The sequence below is a fragment of the Lithobates pipiens genome, unplaced genomic scaffold (assembly GCF_037356315.1).
Source record: "Lithobates pipiens isolate NorthernLeopardFrog02 unplaced genomic scaffold, aLitPip1_a1.2 Scaffold_28, whole genome shotgun sequence".
In the NCBI taxonomy this organism is placed as follows: Eukaryota; Metazoa; Chordata; class Amphibia; order Anura; family Ranidae; genus Lithobates; species Lithobates pipiens.
In genome coordinates, this window is record NW_027507789.1 from 145,329,590 (window position 1) to 145,351,346 (window position 21,757).

General features: G+C 43.5%; 1 protein-coding gene across 1 annotated transcript in view; it reads left to right on the top strand.

Annotated features, from left to right (window-relative positions):
* The window catches only part of GGA3 (golgi associated, gamma adaptin ear containing, ARF binding protein 3), a 198,585-nt gene that overhangs the window by 14,589 nt on the left and 162,239 nt on the right, over window positions 1-21,757 (top strand). The window contains exons 2-4 of the transcript XR_013263565.1: window positions 8,734-8,842; window positions 8,953-9,062; window positions 13,143-13,298. The gene's annotated coding sequence lies outside the window, so the exon portion shown is untranslated. The remainder of the gene's footprint in view (window positions 1-8,733; window positions 8,843-8,952; window positions 9,063-13,142; window positions 13,299-21,757) is intronic.

Consider the following 21,757-nt stretch of genomic DNA (forward strand, 5'->3'; position numbering starts at 1 on the left):
CAGAGACTGGCGACATGGTTCAGGAGGTGGCCAGAGACTGGCGACATGGTTCAGGAGGTGGCCAGAGACTGGCGACATGGTTCAGGAGGTGGCCAGAGACTGGCGACATGGTTCAGGAGGTGGCCAGAGACTGGCGACATGGTTCAGGAGGTGGCCAGAGACTGGCGACATGGTTCAGGAGGTGGCCAGAGACTGGCGACATGGTTCAGGAGGTGGCCAGAGACTGGCGACATGGTTCAGGAGGTGGCCAGAGACTGGCGACATGGTTCAGGAGGTGGCCAGAGACTGGCGACATGATAAAAGTGATAAGTGTGGTGTCCCCTCGTGCAGCCAGTAGTGTTTGTGTCCCCCTCGTGCAGCCAGTAGTGTTTGTGTCCCCCTCGTGCAGCCAGTAGTGTTTGTGTCCCCCTCGTGCAGCCAGTAGTGTTTGTGTCCCCCTCGTGCAGCCAGTAGTGTTTGTGTCCCCCTCGTGCAGCCAGTGTTTGTGTCCCCTGTGTAGTCAGTGATGCAGAAAGAGAGGAAAGCCGCCTCTGCCGTCTGGATCAATAGAGCGCCGGGAACATCACAGCTTTAATTTCAATAGCTGTGTGTTCCCCCGTCGCGCGCTGCCGCATATAGCCCCTCCCCCTTGTCCGGGGAACTGTGATAGACAGATCCCCCGTCCAATCTGGACGGGGGATCTGTCTATCAGTTCCCCGAACGAGGGGGAGGGCCTGTAGGCGACGGCGCACGACGGGGGAACACACAGCTATTAAAATTAAAGCTGTGATGTTCCCGGCGCTCTATTGATCCAGACGGCGGAGGCGGCTTTCCTGCGATATACACCTCCCGTGATGGGCGGCACCAGGGGCGGGGGCGGAGCTCCGCCCCGCCCAGGCCACGCCCCATTTTCGGCTCAATTATCGGCCGTTTTTTCCTTTCGGCAAATTGCCGAAAGGGCCATTTTCAGCCGATATGTTTCGGCGGCCGAAATTTCGGTGCATCCCTACTTCCGGGTATAGACTCCTACGGGAGCCTATGCTGTTTCCTGTCCCGGCCCACTGTCTGTTGGGACACACACGGGGTCCCAGAGACAGCGCGGACCATTCCCATTGAGCTGCACGACTCGCGCACGCACAGTAGGGAACAGGGAAGTGAATCCGCAATGCTTCACTTCCCGATTCCCTCACCGAGAATGGCGGCGGCAGGTGCCGAAAGCCGATCGATCGATCAGCTTCGGCTGCTGACATCGCTGGACCCTGGGACAGGTAAGTGTCAATTTATTAAGTCAGCAGCTGTAGTATTTATAGCTGCTGGCTTTTAATTTTTTTTTTTCCAGTGGAAACCCTCTTTAAGTTTAGGGCAGGACCAAAAAATATGTAACCGAGAGCCCCTGTCTTCCCCACATTGTCAGCAGCAGTCTGAAGCAGTTGGATAGCATTATGTAGTCTGGTGGGAGTGAGGTACCATCTGGAAACAATTTGAATGTTTGTTTCCTGGATTTTGGTGCACAAGGAGGATTTGATGGCAAAGGTGATGATGCGGTGTTTTTGTTATTCTGTAAATGTACACTCGAGATCAGCCTCCCATCTTTGCAGATATAAGAGACGTGGTTGTTTAAAGGGCAAGTACATTTTATAGTGGGTCTGAGATATTGGCCCAAATTCTGAGCAGTAGTCCTCAAAAGTTATCTGAGTGAGAATAGATATGCGGGTCAGGTATTGAGTGTAGGAAGTGTTGTAGTTGGGCAGCCTTCCAGAAGGGGAGTCGATAGTCGCCCAACATGTCGGTTAATTCCACGAGTGATATCCAGCGACCCGATGTCACAAAACTGGAGTTCTCTCAAACTTGTGTGTTGTAGGCCTGGTGAGTAGTTTGGATGGCCTAAGATCGGGTATAGGGGTGAGGGCTCTGTCGTCAAAAGTGATTGTATGGCTACATTTTTGCTGTGTCTTAACGTGGTCCCTATCAAGGGGTGAGATTTCAGTCTGGGTGGTAACGAGTTGTAGCACTAGAGCTGCATGATTCTGGCTAAAATGAGAACCACAATTTTTTTTGCTTAGAAGATAGATCACGATTCTCACGGCGTAACATCATGTTTCACATTAAAACCCAAAAAAATGGACTAACTTTACTGTTTCTTTTTTTTTTTTTTTTTTTATTCATTGAAGTGATTTTTTTTCCCCCAAAAAATTGCATTTGAAAGACCACTGGGCAAATACAGTGTGACATAAAATATTGCAGCAATTGCCATTTTATTCCCTAGGGTCTCTGCTAAAATATATATAACGTTTGGGGGTTGCAAGCAATTTTCTAGCAAAAAAATATTGATTTTAACTTAAGAAAGAAGTGTCAGAAAAAGATTTAGACTTTAAGGCAGGGGTGCCCAACCAGTGGCCCGTGGAGCCCTCTGATGTGGCCCGCAAACTCCTGCTCTGTGATGGAATAGAATACTGTTATTAATAGTAAGTTTATTATTCAAATCACAATGTATATACGGGCATATCTGTTCTGCAGTGGTTACTGGGCTGCTTTCAAACTTATCTGCAGGTGCAGAGCAGTGCGTCTGGGGGTTACCTGCACTGATCCATAGGCCCCTTTCACACGGTCAGTCCGACCCAATTGGACCCTCCAATTCACCTCTAAGGAGTAGAAGATGTAAATGGATTTGTGTCTGTTTACAAACACCTACCTCCAATCCGATCCGCAAAAGGAAAAAAAAAGTAGAGTGGGCTCTATAGAATAGAGTGGGCTGCCATGCAACCGCTCCACTCATTGTGGGCCGTGACTGGTTACCAAATCGCTTAGGTGGCCCTCGCTCTTCAAAAGGTTGGGCACCCCTGCTTTAAGGCCTCATGCACATGAGATGCTGTTAAACACGTGTTCAGAGGCAGTTGGACACTTTTTTCAACTGCCCCTGAACTCATTCAATGTTATCCTATGTGTCCATCTACACAGTCTAGTTTTTTGCCCTTTTTATGCAGTTGCGTTTTAACCTTGTTTTCTCAGAAGTAAATGAATGGATTCAGGCGCAAAAGTTTTCCACGTTTCAGATGCAAAACTTGGCAAAACGCCGGTACCGCATTTTGCAGTGTTTTTGTTTATAAGCATTTTTAAAGGTGACCTATTTTTTTTACATTAAAAATCTCAAAAATGATGGCAAATGATGAAAAACCATTAAAAAATATTTTAAACAATTGCAATTGCAAGTGGACAATCCACAACTTGTGGCAAATGACATGGCAGGTGGCAAGTGATGTGGCAAGTGGACAATCCACAACTTGTGGCAAGTGACATGGCAGGTGGCAAGTGGACAATCCACAACTTGTGGCAGGTGAAGTGGCAAGTGGACAATCCACAACTTGTGGCAGGTGACGTGGCAAGTGACGTGGCAGGTGATGCGACAAGTGGACAATCCATAACTTATGGCAGGTAACGTGGCATGTGGACAATCCACAACTTGTGTCAAGTGACGTGGCAAGTGATGTGGCAAGTGGACAATCCACAACTTGTGGCAAGTGACCTGGCAGGTGAAATGGCAAGTGGACAATCCACAACTTGTGGCAGGTGATGTGGCAAGTGGACAATCCACAACCTATGGCAGGTGACGTGGCAAGTGGACAATCCACAACTTGTGGCAAGTGGACAATCCACAACTTGTGGCAAGTGGACAATCCACAACTTGTGGCAAGTGGACAATCCACAACTTGTGGCAAGTGGACAATCCACAACTTGTGGCAAGTGGACAATCCACAACTTGTGGCAAGTGGACAATCCACAACTTGTGGCAAGTGGACAATCCACAACTTGTGGCAAGTTGACAATCCACAACTTGTGGCAGGTGACGTGGCAAGTTGACAATCCACAACTTGTGGCAGGTGACGTGGCAAGTTGACAATCCACAACTTGTGGCAGGTGACGTGGCAAGTTGACAATCCACAACTTGTGGCAGGTGACGTGGCAGGTGACATGGCAAGTGGACAATCCACAACTTGTGGCAGGTGATGTGGCAAGTGGACAATCCACAACTTGTGGCAGGTGCCGTGGCTAAATATGCTAAATACAAGTACACTGCTGCTCTCACAGCTGCTGCTACTCACTCTGGTCTCACAAAATGGCTGAAATAGTTAATAATATTGTTTATTGAGCTTGGGGAGGGTCTGTGATGTTAGCTTAACTAAACGCTTCTAGACGCAAACGCGGTAAAACGCAGCTAAATCGCGGAAAAACGGGCGTTTCTAAGGCTGGGTTCACACTGCTGCGGGGGGAGATCCGGATGTGATTCGCACCGCAAATCACATCCGATCTCCGTAGCGATGCGAGTTCAGCCATACAGATAGTATGGCTGAATTCGCATCGCTCCCGCAGCAAACTCGCACGGGACCCTTTTTTTGGTCCGCAACAGAATCGGATCGCATGGGGGTTCACACCATGCGATCCGATTCCTGTGCAAGTCGGCAGATCGCACTGCGATATGCGGACGGATCTGGGGGTGTCATTAACATATCATTGACACTCCCAGCCGTCCGCATAGGGCAGTGTGAACTGCCGGCGGGAGTAATGCGATGCGGGAAAACGCCGCGGATTTGCGGCGTTCCCGCATCGCAGCGGTGTGAACCCGGCCTAAACGCCGGTTTCAGCTTTTAAAAACATGTGTCCAGCAGAGTTTGCATCGGCGTCTCATGTGCATGAAGCCTAAGTGGTTAAACTTCCTGCATTTACAGGTTGAAAATTTGGCAGTCTGCCTGATTATATACACAGAAGTTCTATCCCTTTGATCTAAGAAGGAAGCTTTGTTACAATGTTGCAAGTTAAAAAAATCTTGGCAGACTGCCAAGATGTTTTCTTTCGACAGCTGAGTGAGCAGATAGTTTCTCCACTTGTTTATATGAAAGAATCAGCAACCTCTGCAGGAGAGATTGTCAGAGTGGGTGAATCGAGATCCCGATTTTTATTATTATTATTTTTATTTTTTTTAACGATTAATTGTGCAGCTCTATGTAGCACCACAGCACGCTTTTCAGAGGGATTATAGTCTGGGATTGTTCTATCTGCTTCCATAATTTGAATGATATGTTCCGTCTCCAGTCTAATACCCTGCCTAGACGTGTGGCTTGATAGTATCGTCGAATGTCTGGTACCGCTAGGCCTCCATTTTGTTTTTAGAGTGTCATTTGAGTGCGATTTAAATCTGGGTTTCTTTTGGGCCCATCGGGTGAAGAGGGCCTGTACTTGTTTGAGGAAAGAGGTACATGTTTGTATAGGGAGGGCTTAGTATAGATAGGATACACATTTTTATCAAACTATTATTAGCTGGCCTTCTGTGAGCTCCGTCAGTTTATTTAGGGTGTGTGAGATAAATTTGTCCTGATGGTCATTTGGGACGAATATCGCTGCTAAAGTGAGTTGTGTGTAACCTACGAGACCTTTTAAGAATACGAAGTGGCCCTCTGGGACTTTAACTTCTGCCTGGCATTTCCAAGGTAGTTTGCTAGAAAGCAATATGGAGACCCCTTTGGACTTGGTTGTCGGGTTGGTGGAGTGATATGTCAAGGGGAAGAATTTGTTTTTAAAAATAGGTAGTTTGTCATGTTTGAAGTGGGTTTCCTGAATAAAGTGTATGTCTGCACGTGTGCTCTCTAAATCATTCAAGAGCATGCGCCTCTTTTCAGGGATGTTTAGGCCTCTTGCATTTATAGACTCTCTATTTTCATAGATTCCTGGTAAAAGCAGCTAGGATTCGGTGTTAACAGTGTGGGTTAGGATAGTAATCTGTCTGCTTAAGGCTCTCTGTAGAAGGCACCCTCGATCTCCCGTTGGACCTCTGTGAGTTGTTCTGGTAGAATGTAGATCCTGGCCGACCCATCTGGCACGGATGGATAGTCAGCCAGTCCGATACCCGCACTGGATCTGACTCTAGGAAGGTGAATAGAGCTGGTAGATCTGTTGGGGTACGTAGGGTAAAAGAGGCCATGACTTTGCGGAAGGTCACTGCTAGAGGGTATCCCTAGCGGTGGATGCATCCTCTTCACCTGGCTAAATCCAGGATTGGTCTCAGGAGGGCTCTCCGCTGCAAAGTGGCCCTGGATAAGTCTGGCAGGATTTTGATTGTATCTCTGTCTAAGTTGACCTCCCCATGCTCCCAAGCTCTATAGAGTATGAGCTCTTTGTGGGTATATCTGTGGAGTCAGCACAATACATCTCGGGAGTGGGTCTGAAGGCTTGGGGCTCAAGGTTCTGTGGACCCGATCTAGCTCCAGAGAGGGGGATGTAGCCCCCAGCACTTCACGGAAGATGGCCATTGCTGTCTCTGCTAAGTCCTCCATGTCAGTGGCTTCCGGGAGTCCCCACAGTGGTAGATATTGCATCGGCTGCGGTCTTCCAAATCTTCCAAATGGAACTATAAGTCCACAGCCGTGGCCGTCTGGGTTTCCGGGGTACTCTCCAGAGCTGACACTTGGTGTTCCAGGGAAGTAATACAAGTCTACCCAGCCTCCACCCGCACGGCGAGTGATTGTACCTCTGCCTTTACTTCTTAGTATGTCACGTCCGTGGGCCTCCTCAATGCGATTCACCAGCGCTTTAGTGTCCGCCTTTTTGTAGGTAAGGCTTGTAGCATGGATCGGAGGTCCTCCTGGTAGGCTGCTCGTCTGCTGAGAAGGGCCTTCCATCTCTGATCTGAAGGCGGCTGGAATGCTTTGAGATGAATTTTGCTCAGCGGGTGGTGGGAAGGCTGTAGGTGAGAGAGAAGCGTTGCTGCTTTCTATGTACTGGACACGTGGGAGATCCGTAATGGCACCCAGAGAGGCCCGCTGCGTGTCCCGAAAGAATCTCTGTATTCAGCTTCTCAGGGTGAGCGTGTGGTTTCTGTGGGAAGTTGACCTGGTTCTGTGTCTTTTGTTGCTTAGCATGTCGTTGTAGCTGTGCTCAGTAGTCGTTTATTTTTTGAGGTAAGCCGGTGAAAGCCAGGAGCACACAGAAAAGATATCCTCACGCGGCCATTGCTAAGCCACGCCCCCAATCGATGGTTGTGTCTTATCTGACATTTAGCAATCCAATTAATGCCTAATATCAAAGTTTACTATGTTTTTCAAAGAGATGAAAGACTGATTATTATTTTTACTGGAATGCCACTTTAAAGTGGAGGTCTGCTCACCGCTGGAAAAATTTTAAGCCAGCAGCTGCTCATACTGCAGCTGCTGACTTTTTAAATAATTGGACACTTACCTGTCCTGGAGTGTTTCCATCAGCTGTTGGGTGCATGCCGCCTCCATTGCGAGTTGGGGAACCCGGCAGTGAAGCCTTACTGCTTCACACCAGGAACCCTAATGCGCATGCGTGAGGCTCCGCTCCTCTCTCCTACTGGCCCGGCAGTTGGAAGGAGGGAGGAGGAGGTAGCCCGGGCGGTGACGTTAACGCCTGCGGCTGTGGCTCCCAGAAGTGGGAGCAGGATACTTGTGAAAGACAGGTATCCTGCACCCCCCCCCCCCCCCCCCCACAATGAGCGGAAGTTCACTTTTGGGTGGAACTCTGCTTTAAGTGTGCTTTTGAAGCTAATGTGATATATTAAATTGCAGCTTTAAATGGAGAAGAGCAAGAAGATCTTGGGCTAAAATAGCTCTCTGAGGCGATGTAACCTTACTTCCTGTACTAGTGACATTGTTGTCATCTGGAGCGATAGTGAGCAAAAATCGCCCAACAAAGACCTAAACAACTAGAAGATAGCAGTTCAGCACAGGGCAGGGTCTTGTTTGGGGGACAATAAAAACCTTTTAGGCAATAGAGTAGGTAGCCTTGTCACATAAAAGACACTACTGATGACTAACTCCAGAAGAAACAACATGAAACTGAGGGACTACGGGGTAGCAGGAGCTTTTAAACTCCTTTTTGCTTCTATGTCCTATTAACAACTTCAACCCCGGAAGGATTTACTCACTTCCTGACCAGTCTATTTTTTGCGATTTCTTACTTTCTGCTATAAAACATAAATAAACAAATTTCTTCATCAATTTAGGCCGATTTGTATTCTGCTACATATTTTTGGTAAAAAAAACCCCAATAAGCGTATGCTGATTGGCGCAAAAGTTATAGTGTCTACAAAATAGGGGATAGAGTTATGGATTTTTTTTTTCTTTTACTAGTAAGGGCAGTGATCTGCGATTTATTTATTTTTTAATGGGACTGCGACATTGCTGCAGACAGATCGGACACCTAACTCACATTTTTGACATTTTTTGGGAACCAGTGACATTACTAATGATACAATGGCAGGGATGGGGTTAACATCAGGGGAGATCAAGGGGTTAAATGTGTTTCCCTGGGTGTGTTTACTAACTGTATGGGGGATGGGCTGCCTGGGACAACACACAGAGCACCTCTGTCATCACCTGACAGAACAGAGATCTGCCTTGTTTACTTTGGCAGATCCCTGTTTAGTTTCTGCAGGGAACAATTGTGGGAAGCTGGCAGGAATTGAGTCCTACCAACCCCGCTGATTGGCTCCCCTGCTGGCCAATCGACGCTCTCGCTCAGATTTCTGTGTACGGGTCCGACGTACACACCTACGGCGGTTCGCTTAGCCAAACCAACCTGCCGCAGTACAACTTGCGGCAGCTGGTCGACAAGCGATTAAAGGAGGTTTAGTGCTAATTTAGTAAAATGTTATGAAAGTTGAACATATCCTTTAAATTATGGCTGATATACAATACCAGTGTAGCAAGACCGGTAATATGATTTTGTATTTCTGTTTTTTAGGGACTGTATTTTATTACTGTGGTGACTGGCATCAGGAATATGGGGGAAGAGTACAAAATCCAGGCCTTTGATGCGGACACACAGAATCTCCTCAAGACGGCCCTGAAAGGTAGGGAGGCATGGATTCCCTGCTATTTAGTAATGTTATTACTAATGTCCTCCTACCATGCATTGCTATACTTGTACCTATTGTGATTAATTATTATCACTTTTTAACAGATCCAGCAAGTGTAGATCTGGAGAAGGTGGCCAATGTAATTGTGGAGCAGTCACTGCGAGATGCTACGTTTAGCAAAGAAGCTGGAAAAATGTGTTACACTATTATTCAGGTAATCAGATTTGGAGTCTATTATTAGTGTGTGTGTCAGTGATTAATATATATATATATATATATATATATATAGGAAATCCTGGTTATTACTGTATGGTTTGCATTTGTTTAACCGCTTGCCATCTACCCACAGTAGTTGTACTGTGAGCAGGCAGCCGCTCTAAGTTGGGCGACATACCTGTACATTACAGCCTTTCTTCCCGGTTTGGAAACCATGGATGTGCACGCCCCAGTTTGGCAAATGAATCGAGAAGAGATTTTGGCCGAAGTCAGCCGATCCGCTGTGGCCAATCACACACAAAAACACAGAACTCTGTACTGTGAACAGCGATCTGGCTGTTTCTTCTCCTTGCAAAGCGGAAAGAAAAAGAACAGACCGTAAAGTAAAAGAACCACACATTGTTGGGCACACAGTTAACCCTTTGATTGCTCCTAGATGTTAATCCATTCCCAGCCAGTGTCATTAGTACAATGACAGTGTACAGTATATTCTCTCTCTCTCTCTCTCTCTCTCTCTCTCTCTCTCTCTCTCTCTATATATATATATATATATATATATATATATATATATATATATATATATATATATATATATATATATATACTCTATTAGTGTCACTTCCGATGTCAGTGAGTTAGTATAGCCAGCATCAGCTAATGCTGGATTGGCCGCCACCCTATCACAAAAGTCGCCGATCACCACTGTTGCCAGTATAGTGTCACAGTTGCGTGAATGCCAGTATATATATACCATAGTTTGCAGACGCCAGAATCTTTGCACAAACCAATAAAAATACACTTATTGGGATTTTTTTCTTTTACCGAAGAAGACATGTCGCGGAATAGATTTTGGTATAAATTTCTGAAGAAATTTGTATTTTTTTTTTTTTATTATTGAATATGTTCATAAGAAGTAGAAAATATATAATTTTTATTTATTTTTTCAAGATTTTTGATCTTTTTTCATTTAAATATAAAAAAATAACCCAAGTGATCAAATACTTCCAAAATAAAGCTCTATTTGTGTGAGAAAAGTGATTTAAATTTAAATTGCGTACAATGTTGCATGACTGCACAATTGTCAGTTAAAATTGCGCAGTGCTGAATAGCAAAAAATCCCTGGTCATGAATTTATTGTCAAAGGGGGGGCTAATTTATTAGCAATTAATATGTAAATGAAAAGAAGCAAATAGGAAATGGGTATAAATGTTGATTTACCATTTGCTTTGTGTATGCAAGCCTTTTCCCCATTAGGGGGACATAGTAATGTAAAAATTAAAATGTTTAGGGCGAAATATTATACAAATAATTTTGCCTCTATTTATCTCAAGATAAAAAGTAACAGTGTCCCAGCAAATGATCCACACAACGCATTCTGGATAAAAATTAATAATCACAAATACATGACATCACTCAGCCGGCTAGAAGAAAGATGTTGCAAAATAGAGTTAGTTTTGGATAGGAAACAAAAAGTCTGTGAAGGCAGTGGAATGTCACAAATATGGAGCTAGAGGTTCAATTTAAAGCCCATTGCTATTCTTTCAAAGTCTTTCTGGACTCCTATTTAAAGGCAATTTATTTTTCTTTTATCTGGAGCTGACCTTTTCAGTTTCTCTTCGTCTCTTCATCTCTGCATCTTTTTGTGTTGAATGACAGTCCCCAGTAATCACGCAGAGTCAGTGCTCTTCTTTGCTTCTTTTAAGATCACCCAGGCCAAAGAGGAAAAGAGCCGGGGTAATAAGTATGCTTAAAGTGTTACTAAACCCACAACAGTAAAATTAGTCTGTATACTGTATGCAGTAACGCATGCTTGTTATACTCACTGTGGAACCTAAGTGGTTAATCCTGCACATTGTGTAAAAAGGCTGTTTGATCCTGTCTTTTCTGATCCCCCTCCTTCTTCCACTGTCCCCAGTCTATCTCCTGATAGAACAGAGCCTTGGGGGCACAGAGGGTCAGGAGTCATGCAACCTCAGACAGAGGAGAATGAAAATCCTCCTACGAGCTTTAACCAGTGCTTGGCCGGACACTGATAGACGTCACAAGACTGCTATATACTGCTGATGAGAAAAGGTATTTAGCAGTTTATCTTTACTAAAATAATTGCATTTCCATGTTCTGTGTACTGTGGGAGACCAGAGAATGCAGTGAATGCAGAGTACTGGGTTTAGTAACACTTGAAATGGCTGCTTCTAGAAAGCCAAGTTGCCTGGCTGCTTTTAATCCAGAACAGGTATGCAGCCAGTGAAGTGAGACCTCATCAACATACCAGTTTGGGTGAGAAGCAGAAAGTACTGAAATCATTGAAATCATTGGATCAGGATTAGGGTCAGGCAGATTTTAGAAGCAGATGTTGGTTAAGGAATTCCTATATTTCTTTATATAATTCTCTTTATATGATTTAGATTTCGTTGCAGTTGTCACTAGCTAAAAAACTACTTTTCACTAGAATCATAATCTGCATATTAGAGCACCATTAGTTTCATGTTTGCATCTTACTTACGCATCTAAAATAGTAGCTTTTAGTTAGTAATGTCTTGTTTTAAAGCGGTAGTAAAAAAAAAAAAATTTTTGAAAAAAAAAAAAAAAAAAAAGTTTCCCCCTGCAAGGCAATATCATAATATGCTAGTATGCAGCATACTAGCACATTATGAAAGACTTGCCTTGAAACAAAGCCCTCTTGCGGAGCACTGTTCCCACTTCAAAGGCTTCTATCTGCACCCAGTTTTCCTTCAGGGTCCCCGGGCTGTGGCTGCTTAAAAGTCTGAGCTGCGATGGTGTCACTCCCAAGCATGCGCGCAAGAGTCAGGCCAGCGACACTGAGCTCTGAAGGAACAGCACAGGGATGCCATATCCTTCAGCTCATTCATTGGTGACTCACTGCAATATCTTCCAAATGGTGCAGGAAATGGAGACTGACTGGAACTTTGTCTATATCTAAATTGTCATTTTAAACTTTTCATGCATCACAAAACCTTAACCTCATGTTTGGGTTAAAAAAAATTATATATTATTCTTGGTATATTTAGTGCATTTGTATAAGGGCAAAAAGGTTATCCCTAGGCTGATGGATAAGGATGAGCTCCGGTGTGTTCACACAGCCCATGTGCAGAACCCGCCAGGAAGTCGGCACTGTGCTGCGATAATCACAGGCAGTGAGACATTTCCTGATCTCTGCAGCTGCGCATCGGGACAATGTCACATGCTCACAGCGCAGTGCCGACTTCCTGACGGGCACTGCACGTGGGCTGTGCGAACTCGCTGGAGCTCATCCTTACTGATGGATAACACAGTCATTAAGATAGAGGTCAGAGGGTACCTGCAGCAGGAAACTAATGTGTACTGCCTGCTAACAGTTGAAGGAGAGCCAGGGCCCTCCAGTGATGATCTCCACCTGCCATCTAGGATATATAAGGCATGCACTTAGGTGCATAAACATCTCCTTTATGTCCAGAAGCTAGCAGATTAGCAGAACTGATTCCTAAGTAAATGTGTTTTTAAGGGAGGCTGAGGCTGATTTTCTGGTCCAGCGCAGGAACCAGTCTACCTCCCGCTAATATAGGACTCGCACCACTCTGTGGTGAAGGCACGGCAGCACCTAGATGGTGTCCAACAGACTCTGAACCAAGACACCTGCATAGGCTGGGATCCCCTGGTGAAAAGGAAACGCCTATTTTGAAAGGTCAGACAATAGCTCTGAGGATAATGGTTCTCCAGTTAGCAAGGAATTAAATTGATAAACCTAGTCCTCAAAAGACAGGCATTTTCCAGTGCTGAAAACTGATTTACATTAAATCCAACCAGATCCTGCAGGTGTTAGGCCATTTGTAAAGATGCTGACTACAGGAATCCACAAAGTTGACTCTCTTCGTTGGAGCTCATCTGAGCGTCCTACAATGGGGAAAGCAGGAAAGGTCAGTGGAGTCAGCACTCTGAGAAGTAAAAATGTGGCTTAGGTGTCCATTGGTGACCGTGTATAGATAATGGTAGTCCATTGGTATAGCTAATGGTAGTAGGAGTTTTGGTGCATTTATTAATGTAGGTGGTGTAAATATTGCTGTGCCTTTCCTTCCCTCAGGCAGAGAGCAAACAAACAGGCCGAAGTGTCTTCCGCAGTGCACTCTTAAATAGACTGCAGAGTGAATATCGGAATCGAGAGGAGATGAGAGCCAGGTCTGTGCAAGAGTGGGTGTGCTATGTCAGCTTTATCTGCAATGTCTTTGACTATCTGAGGGTAAGTTTGAGGAGTGTATCTACTCTATAGTTTAGTGGATTTGAATGTTGACCAATTTAGGTTAGAATTGTGTAATTGGGCACATATTGCATACATTTTGATCCTGGGATCTTCATCTTGCATGTTCTAGTATGTGGGAACCTACTGCATGTTCCCATAGGCAGCTATGAGGCGAGTAACTAAATCTAGGCCCATAGACAGGTGGCAGGTGCTGGAGCTTTAAAAATTTAATCTTCAAATGTGGGACACATAGTTTACCTCATTACATCTTTCTATTACTGGTTTGGCATCTGTCCTTTCTCACTATATTAATGTAATGTCTCTACCTTTTATTATTTTTTATTTAATCACCTTTAACAGGTTCTGCAAACAGCCATCCAAAAAAAAAAAAAATAAAAAAAAAAAATAAAAAAAAAAAACTTGCGGTGTCCTGCCTGAGAGTTTTTAGCTCCATTTGCACCCAAGGATCATTAAATCCTGGCTCCTCCTTTTTGTAGTCTAAAACTTTGGACTTTGGAAAACAATGCTGCTCCAGTCTCACTTTAGTGCTGATCACATGACCAAAAGCTAAGGCATTTTGTTCAAACAACAACTTCTGCTGAAGGGGAAGAACTCTGCCCCTCCTCCCAGTATTCAATAGGAATACCATGACTTGGAAAGGTAAGGCTGGCCATACATTATGCAGTTTTCTTTTCTTCAACCACAGGTTTAAGGAAAGAAATGTATTGTATTCCCCCATCAGTACAGTCAGTGTTAAAGAGGAAATCCCTCGCTGTGCTGTTGTATTCTGACAGCAGGAAGTCTTCACACATGCAGAATACAATGATCACTGCTGCCGGCTATAGCCAGTGGTAGTGATCGTATGGAAAAAAAAAAACAAGGCTGGTTGTACTGAAGTGGATCAATAGACTGACTTCAGTACAACCAGCCTGCCCACAGAGGGATCAAAATCCAGCCAGTTCCTGCTGAATCAGTTGAATATTGATCTTTCTATGGGCTGGCTTAAAGTGATTGTAAACCTCAGTAAAGGAATTCAAGCAGAGCACATATATCTGTAGTCTTTACTTATCTCTCTCCAAAGAATGTTTCTCTCTGGTGCTTTGTTCCTCTTATCAGCATGAGTCACTTCTGAGAAGTTTTCCTGACACATGACATAAATTTGTGTGTGTATGGGGAGCTCAAAACGAAGCTTGTCTATTCAGAACACAGTTCTTATGCTGTGTGTAGGGGGTGTGTGCTCATAGTTACATAGTTAGGTTGAAAGTCCATCTAGTTCAACCATAAAAATTAATAAATATATAAAAAATTATATCAAACAATCCCATATAACCAATCCTATACCCACAGTGGATCCAGAGGAAGGTGAAAACCCCCCAGCAGAGCATGATCCAATTTGCTACAGCAGGGGAAAAATGTGTTCCTGACCCCCAAGAGGCAATCGGATTTTCCCCGGATCAACTTTATCTATAAATGTTAGTACCCAGTTATATTATGTACATTTAGGAAAGAATCCAGGCCTGTCTTAAAGCAATCTACTGAGCTGGCCAGAACCACTTCTGGAGGGAGTCTATTCCATATTTTTACAGCTCTTGCTGTGAAGAAACCTTTCCACATTTGGAGATAAAATCTCTTCCTGTAAGCATAAAGAGTGCCCCCTTGTCCTCTTTGTTGACCGTAAAGTGAATAACTCAACACCAAGTCCACTATCTGGACCCCTTATATATTTGTAGATGGGACCCCTTATATATTTGTAGATGTTGATCATATCTCCCCTTTAATCTCTTCTCAAGAGGGGATAAATTGAGTTCTTCTAATCTTTCCTCATAGCTGAGCTCCTCCATGCCTCTTATCAGTTTGGTTACCCTTATCTAAACTTTCTACAGTTCCCCCGATTATCCTTTTTGAGAACTGGTGCCCAAAACTTAACTTCATATTCCAGATGAGGTCTTACTAATGATTTGTACAGGGTAGAGCTGCAACTAACGATTATTTTGTCTGACGACAAATCTATCGATTTTATTTTTTCGATTAGTCATTGACTCTAACAAATATTTTTATTTATTTTTTAATTTTTTTAACGTAATCTAGTGTGTTCTTTTTGTGATTAGCCAATTAATCTTTTGGATAACTTTACAAAAAATAAGTACAACTTATATAATTATATAATATTTCAACTTTTATTACATTTTTTCCAAAAAATACTTCAATGTGGTTGAAGTTTTTACAGTATACAAAAGTGCCAAAAATAAAATGTAAACACTTTAGCATCAGGCACGAATAATGCCATAATGGCATTGCCATTAATTCGGAGCCAGAAGCATTAAAAAAATGCCATATAAATGCAACAAAAGCACTGCTGCTCAACATTGTGTGTGCAAAAACACATGAAAGACACATACATTTTATTTTTTGGCACTTTATTTTTGTAACACTTTAGGACATGAGGCATGAAAATGCCATATAAATTCTGCCTAACACTTTGCAAAAGATGCATTCAGAAGGCATTATGTGGTAACCTTACTACTTTCAACCACATAATACCTTCAGAATGCATCTTTTGCAAAGTGTTAGGCAGAATTTATATGGCATTATGCCTGATGCCCTAAAGCAGCCTTTCTCAACCTTTTCAACACAGAAGAACCCTTGAAATAGTTCTCCGGTCTCAGGGAACCCCTGCTAAAAATGAGAAATCTACAATTCATGATACATTAGTGTGATGGTCAGTGGGAAGAATGGTCCTTACACTTGTGGTCATTGGGAAGAATTACCTCCTTACATATGGCTAAAAAGATCAATGGTGTCAGTGGGAACTTATCTGAGAGGCAGAAATTGCCCAATGTTGAAGGAACCCCTAGCAACCTCTGGAGGAACCCTGGTTGAGAATCACTGCCCTAAAGTGTTGTTTATAAAGTAACACCACAAAAATGCTGGTCAACATACAATAACACTATGTAATGATTACATGGTGTTATTGTAGAGTCTTGAGCAGTATTTTTGTAGTGTGTTAATTGTAATGTAAAACATACCTGTAAGGTAACATCGTTTTTAAGAAGCCAAGCCCAACAAAAGCACTGCTCAACACTGTGCAAAAATAATGGCCAATAAAGTACAAAGATTACCTGAAGGCACCCATCTCAACATAAATACAGCCCAACATGAACAGTGCAAAAGGTTGGGGCCTGTGTTACTTCATTGCAATGCTATATTATATAGCATTGCAATGGAGGAAGGTTAGCATATCGACATGCTCTGATGTTAGGCTTGCTCTTTTTTTAGTCACAATGTTGCCAGCACCTGAGAAAAGCCTTTCGGATGGTGTTGATGTTGCAGGCACAGACAAGTAACTCTTTGCCAGCATGGCCAAGTTGGGAAACCTCTCTTCATTTTCCTTCCACCATTTCAGTGGATTTTCTTCCTTTAGAATAGCCTGCTCACTAAAATACATGTGTATCTTATTCCTCACAACTTCACTGTGGGATTCTTGATCTTGGATGTGACCAGTGTCATCCTCACCATTATTGTGGTGGTCATCTGAAGAACTGAGCAAAGTGTCCAACAGAGACACTTGCCTCTTCTCAGAAAATGTCATGCCTGCACTGGTTGACCGTTGTTCCTCACATCGATGTTGCGTTTTCTCTTCCTCATATCATCTTTTCACTTCAAAAGCAAGAGCTTGGACCTTGAGGTGAACTTTTTAAAATTCCTGCCAGCAGAGGACAGTTTGTTTGCGGAATCTGGGGTCCAAGGCTGCTGCAATAAGACATATATTTTCTCCACTATCATCTCTGAATTTAGTTTCCTGCTCCCATCTTGATGTCATCTCTTGTGCAGCAACACTTTGGAAAGGCTTGACTGCTGCTGTCTCGTAAATTGTGCTCTGTATGGATTTCTGGAGGCCCTTTACCAGAGGAGGTAGAGCGGAAGCAGTCACATAGGACTCTCCACTCAAGAAAACAGTAGCACACTCAAAAGGCTTCAGGACTTGTTCCACTTCCTCAAGTAAGCTCCACTGATCATGTTTTAAATCCAGGAAGCACTTCCCTCATGGTGACATCAGGATCGGAAAGAGAAGCAGGCGGCTGATCATGTGTAAAGTACTGTTCCATCTTACGGATACATCATTTATTAGTGCATGCTCAGGGGTACCCATTTGTTGCTGCTTTACTTTAAGCTTTGCAGTGGCCAGCTCACTTTTTTTTAAATGTTCCACAAGGCACTTTGCAGCCCTCAGGGTCTTGCTGATCTGGGAATCCCTCAGGGCATGGTTGACAACTAACTGCAATGTATGACCAGCACACCTGAGAGAAGAGATGCCATGCTTTTCTTCCAAAATACGCCGAGCAGCGACAACATTTGCAGCGTTATCATGGACAACTACATTTACATTGGCCATGGATATCTCAGACTTTTCAGTTGCTTTTTCCACCCAGTTAGCAATGTTTTCAGCTGTGTGCCGATTTTCAAGTGGCATAGTGGTCAGATTGTACGATGTAGGATTCCAGTCTTCATTAATGAAGTGGCATGTGACACCCAAGTATGCCTCTGTGGCAATACTGGTCCATGCGTCTGTGGTGAGAGCTATTTTTGATTTCACATCTTTGAGCGACGCCTTCAATCTTTCAAAATTCTCCTTGTATTTCTTCTCCATCAGCTTAGTGAAATGGGACCTGGAGTCATTATTGACATCATATTTACATGTTATCACTCTTGTATTTTACCTATTACTCCAGATTATCTGACATACACCTTTATGTTTACAGTCAATACTTACCATGGACATAGGGAGACCAATAGGGATACACACTTTCCATCCATGCAATGCTTTCCCTCCAATCTGCCCTGTGTGGGGCTTCTTCTGGCTCTGCCTCCTCAGCTCCCTGGTGATACACTTTCTGCCACTGTCTGGAGGCTTCACATACGTTGGCTCGGCTATGTGTAGTGATGAGTATGGGGCCTCTACTTATTAGGCCCCTCTTACCCTCTGCCTTAAAATCCCAAGTATCATGCCATATACCAAACTGTATCCTCTCACCTTAGGTACAATTCATACACATCTACCCCTGAAGAGCGAGCTGGGACTCGCAAAACATGTCGGGTACACCTGATGTTTGTATGTTATGTGATTATTCATACACAATTGTACTATTACTACCAATTTTATTCAATCCAGTTATATGTACCTTGTACTAAGTGGCTTTCTCTGATGACAATACTGCTTGTAATACTTTTACTGAATAAAAACATATACTGTACTTACTCTTGTTACTTTTATTGGCTTAGTGGTGCTCACCTCATCTAAAGTCCCAGGGCGAAATTTTCTCTTTAGTGAAATGGGACATGGAGTTCCGGAAGTGTGTGTATCCTGGGTAAAACATGTTGATAATCTTGCGAAATCCTTGACCGTCTACAATAGCAAGAGGTCTCATATTTTTTACAATCATGTTGAGTATGCTATTGGTATGTGTAACGCCCATTTGGGGTGTGCAAACAGTGACATCCTTTTTTATGAAAGAAGAACTCCTGTACACAGCTTTGCCTCTTCCTGAGAAAAAAAAACACACACAATAACTAATAACATTAGGAAGTAAGAACCAAGTTTAACCAACATAAAATCTATGAATGCTCAATGCTAATAATGTACTGTATTTCATAGAGGCTATGGGTAGGGTAGTAAATCTGCATAATATTATGAACTGAATGTGATTAATAACTATGTTTAATTATGAATGATTATAATATTAATTGTATTTCATCTATTAGAAAAAGTTTGAGATATCCATGGCCAATATTGTAGCTGCATATTAATGCTGCAGTGCAAATGTTGTCGCTGCTCTGCGTATTTTGGAAGAAAAGCATGGCATCTCTTCTCTTAGGTGTGCTAGTCATACATTGCCCTGAGGGATTACCAGATCAGCAAGACACTGAGGGATGCAAAGTACCCTGTGAAACATTAAAAAAAAACGTGAGATGGTCACTACACAAAAGCAATTAGCAAAGCACACAGCACAGCAACAAATGGGTACCCCTGAGCATGCACTAATAAATTATTTATCCTTAAAGTGGAAGGCCACCCTGAAAAACAAAAGTACATAAAAAATGTGCAAAAAATCTGAAAAAAAATAAATGAAAAAAATGTTTTTTTTTCAACTTGCCAGAAATGCCTGTTGCTAGGCATATCGTCCTAATCTGCCTCTTCCTCCTCTGCGGTGATGTTCTGTCTTCTCTCCTCCGTGCAGCGTCTTCTGGGTAATGGGTCGCGCTGTGTTCTGGGAACTGTGTGTCCCAGAACACAGCACGCCCCATTCATAAAGCACTGTGCGACTCGCGCATGCGCAGTAGGAAACGGGCAGTGAAGCCACAAGGCTCCACTGCCTGGTTCCCTTAGTTGAAATGGCGGCTCCGGGACCCGAGAGCCGAGGGACGGGTCAGCCTCGGGCGGCCGACATCATGGGCGCCCTGGACAGGTAAGTCTGCTTATTAAAAGTCAGCAGCTACAGTGTTTGCAGCTGCTGACTTTTAAATTTTTTTATTTTTTTTTAAAGCTGGACCTCCTCTTTAATTATTAGCATATATTAATTAATCTTGACCAAAACACAATTGTAATAATTACTCCCAAAACGAAAAAGTACTTACAAAGATGGCCCGTCCGTTTGAGGTCGGAGGGCGCCAGGATGTTTTCTTCTGAGGTGCTCGTGCATTGCAGTTGTGCTGCCGTGGTACGCCATTTCGGTTTTGCAAAGGGAACAAAGGACCATTTTATCTGGCCTCTGTTTAAAGCATTCCCAAACTTTTGAAAGTCGTGGTCTAGATTTTTGTGCTAGACTGGAACTTTCTCCATTCCCAGGAGCATGAGCAGCAGCCGCCATTACCCGCGAGATGAGACGAGTGTGGCGCGTCAACGTATTTTCGCAGTCGATTATGTCGACGCGTCGTGGCAGCTCTAGTACAGTGGCAAAATCTCTCTCTATCTTTCTGGAATCCATACCTCTCTTAATACAAGTAAGGACTTTGCTCCCTTTGGAAACCGCAACTTGGCATTGCATGCTATTATTGAGCTTATAATCTACCAAAACTCCCAGATCCTTCTCCACTACCACTGTTCCTTTCCTGAAATCGGCTCTCACACCCTGTGACTGCAGTCTCTCCACCAATCCTTGGTGTTCCTGACAAATGGAAAAAATATATTTTTTTAAATCAGGATCCGCCCTTTTGAAGGGGTGTAGGGAAATGAAGACTGCAGATAAACAAGTAAAACCTATGTAGGGGGGATATGTTTTGTCTGTGTATCATATGAGGCTGTTCACTTCACTGGGTGTATGTGAAGGGTTTACATCCACTTTAAAGCGCTTGTATAGTACGTTTTTTTACTTTTACCTACAGCAAAGCCTATAATAAGGCTTACCTGTAGGTAAAAAAAATCTCCTAAACCTCTACGGTTTAGGAAATATTCCTCTCGCAATGCGCCGCTGACTGCAGCGGCGCATGTGCACAAGGGGATTGTAGGCTGAAAGCCCGGCAGACGCCGGACCCTGCCAGGATGAAATCTCCCACGCGCATGCGTGGGAGTAACAATATCGCGGCTCCAGCCACTCAGCGCCGGAGCCGCGATACCCGGAAGAAAGCTGACATGTTCCCTCGGCGTGGATCGGGCCAGATGTCGGGGCCTCGTTCTAAGGTAAGTATTTCATAATGAGATAGTATGCAGTGCATACTAGCTCATTATGCCTTTTCCTTTGCAGGTGGCAAAAAAAAAAAAATTTGTGGGTATACAACCGCTTTAAGTATTTCAGCTTATCAGATACTCCTTTATCTATCTCAGCTAACAACTTTATGTTGACATTTGATTTGGTCAGCCTTAACCCTTTTGTGCCCAAGTGTCATTGACTCCTTAGATATCCAGACCAAATTTAGCAAAATAAGTATGCGTTGTTGAACTTGGCTATAAATCTCAGATTAATTTGCATACCTAAATCATTTTTTTTTTTTTTTTTTATTGAAAAAAGCCAACTTTATTGAAGTACGAATGCTTGGTACATAAATCGACGGAGGCCAACATGGCCAAAACAATAGCACATATATAGACACATTACAGTAACCGTGTAGCATAAAGCAAACTACCCACAAGAGGTAGAGCCATCACATAGTATATATGTATGCATAAAAAGAGACAAAGGAGAGGGAGGGGAGAGGAGAAAAAAAAAGGAAAAAAAAAAAAAAAAAGGGGGAGGGAAAGGGGAAGATGAAGGGTGAGTATATCAAGTACACGTTTCACCATCTGCCAACCATCTACCCCAGACCTTTTCGTATTTAGGTGAACACCCCCTATGCACATAAATCAGCTTCTTATATGGAAGAGTATTATTTACCTCTTTTTTCCAACACTGGATTGTGGGGGGCAGGGCCTGCATCCACCTTCTAGCCACCGCTTTCCTTGCCAGGAATAGGGTCTCATGCAAAAA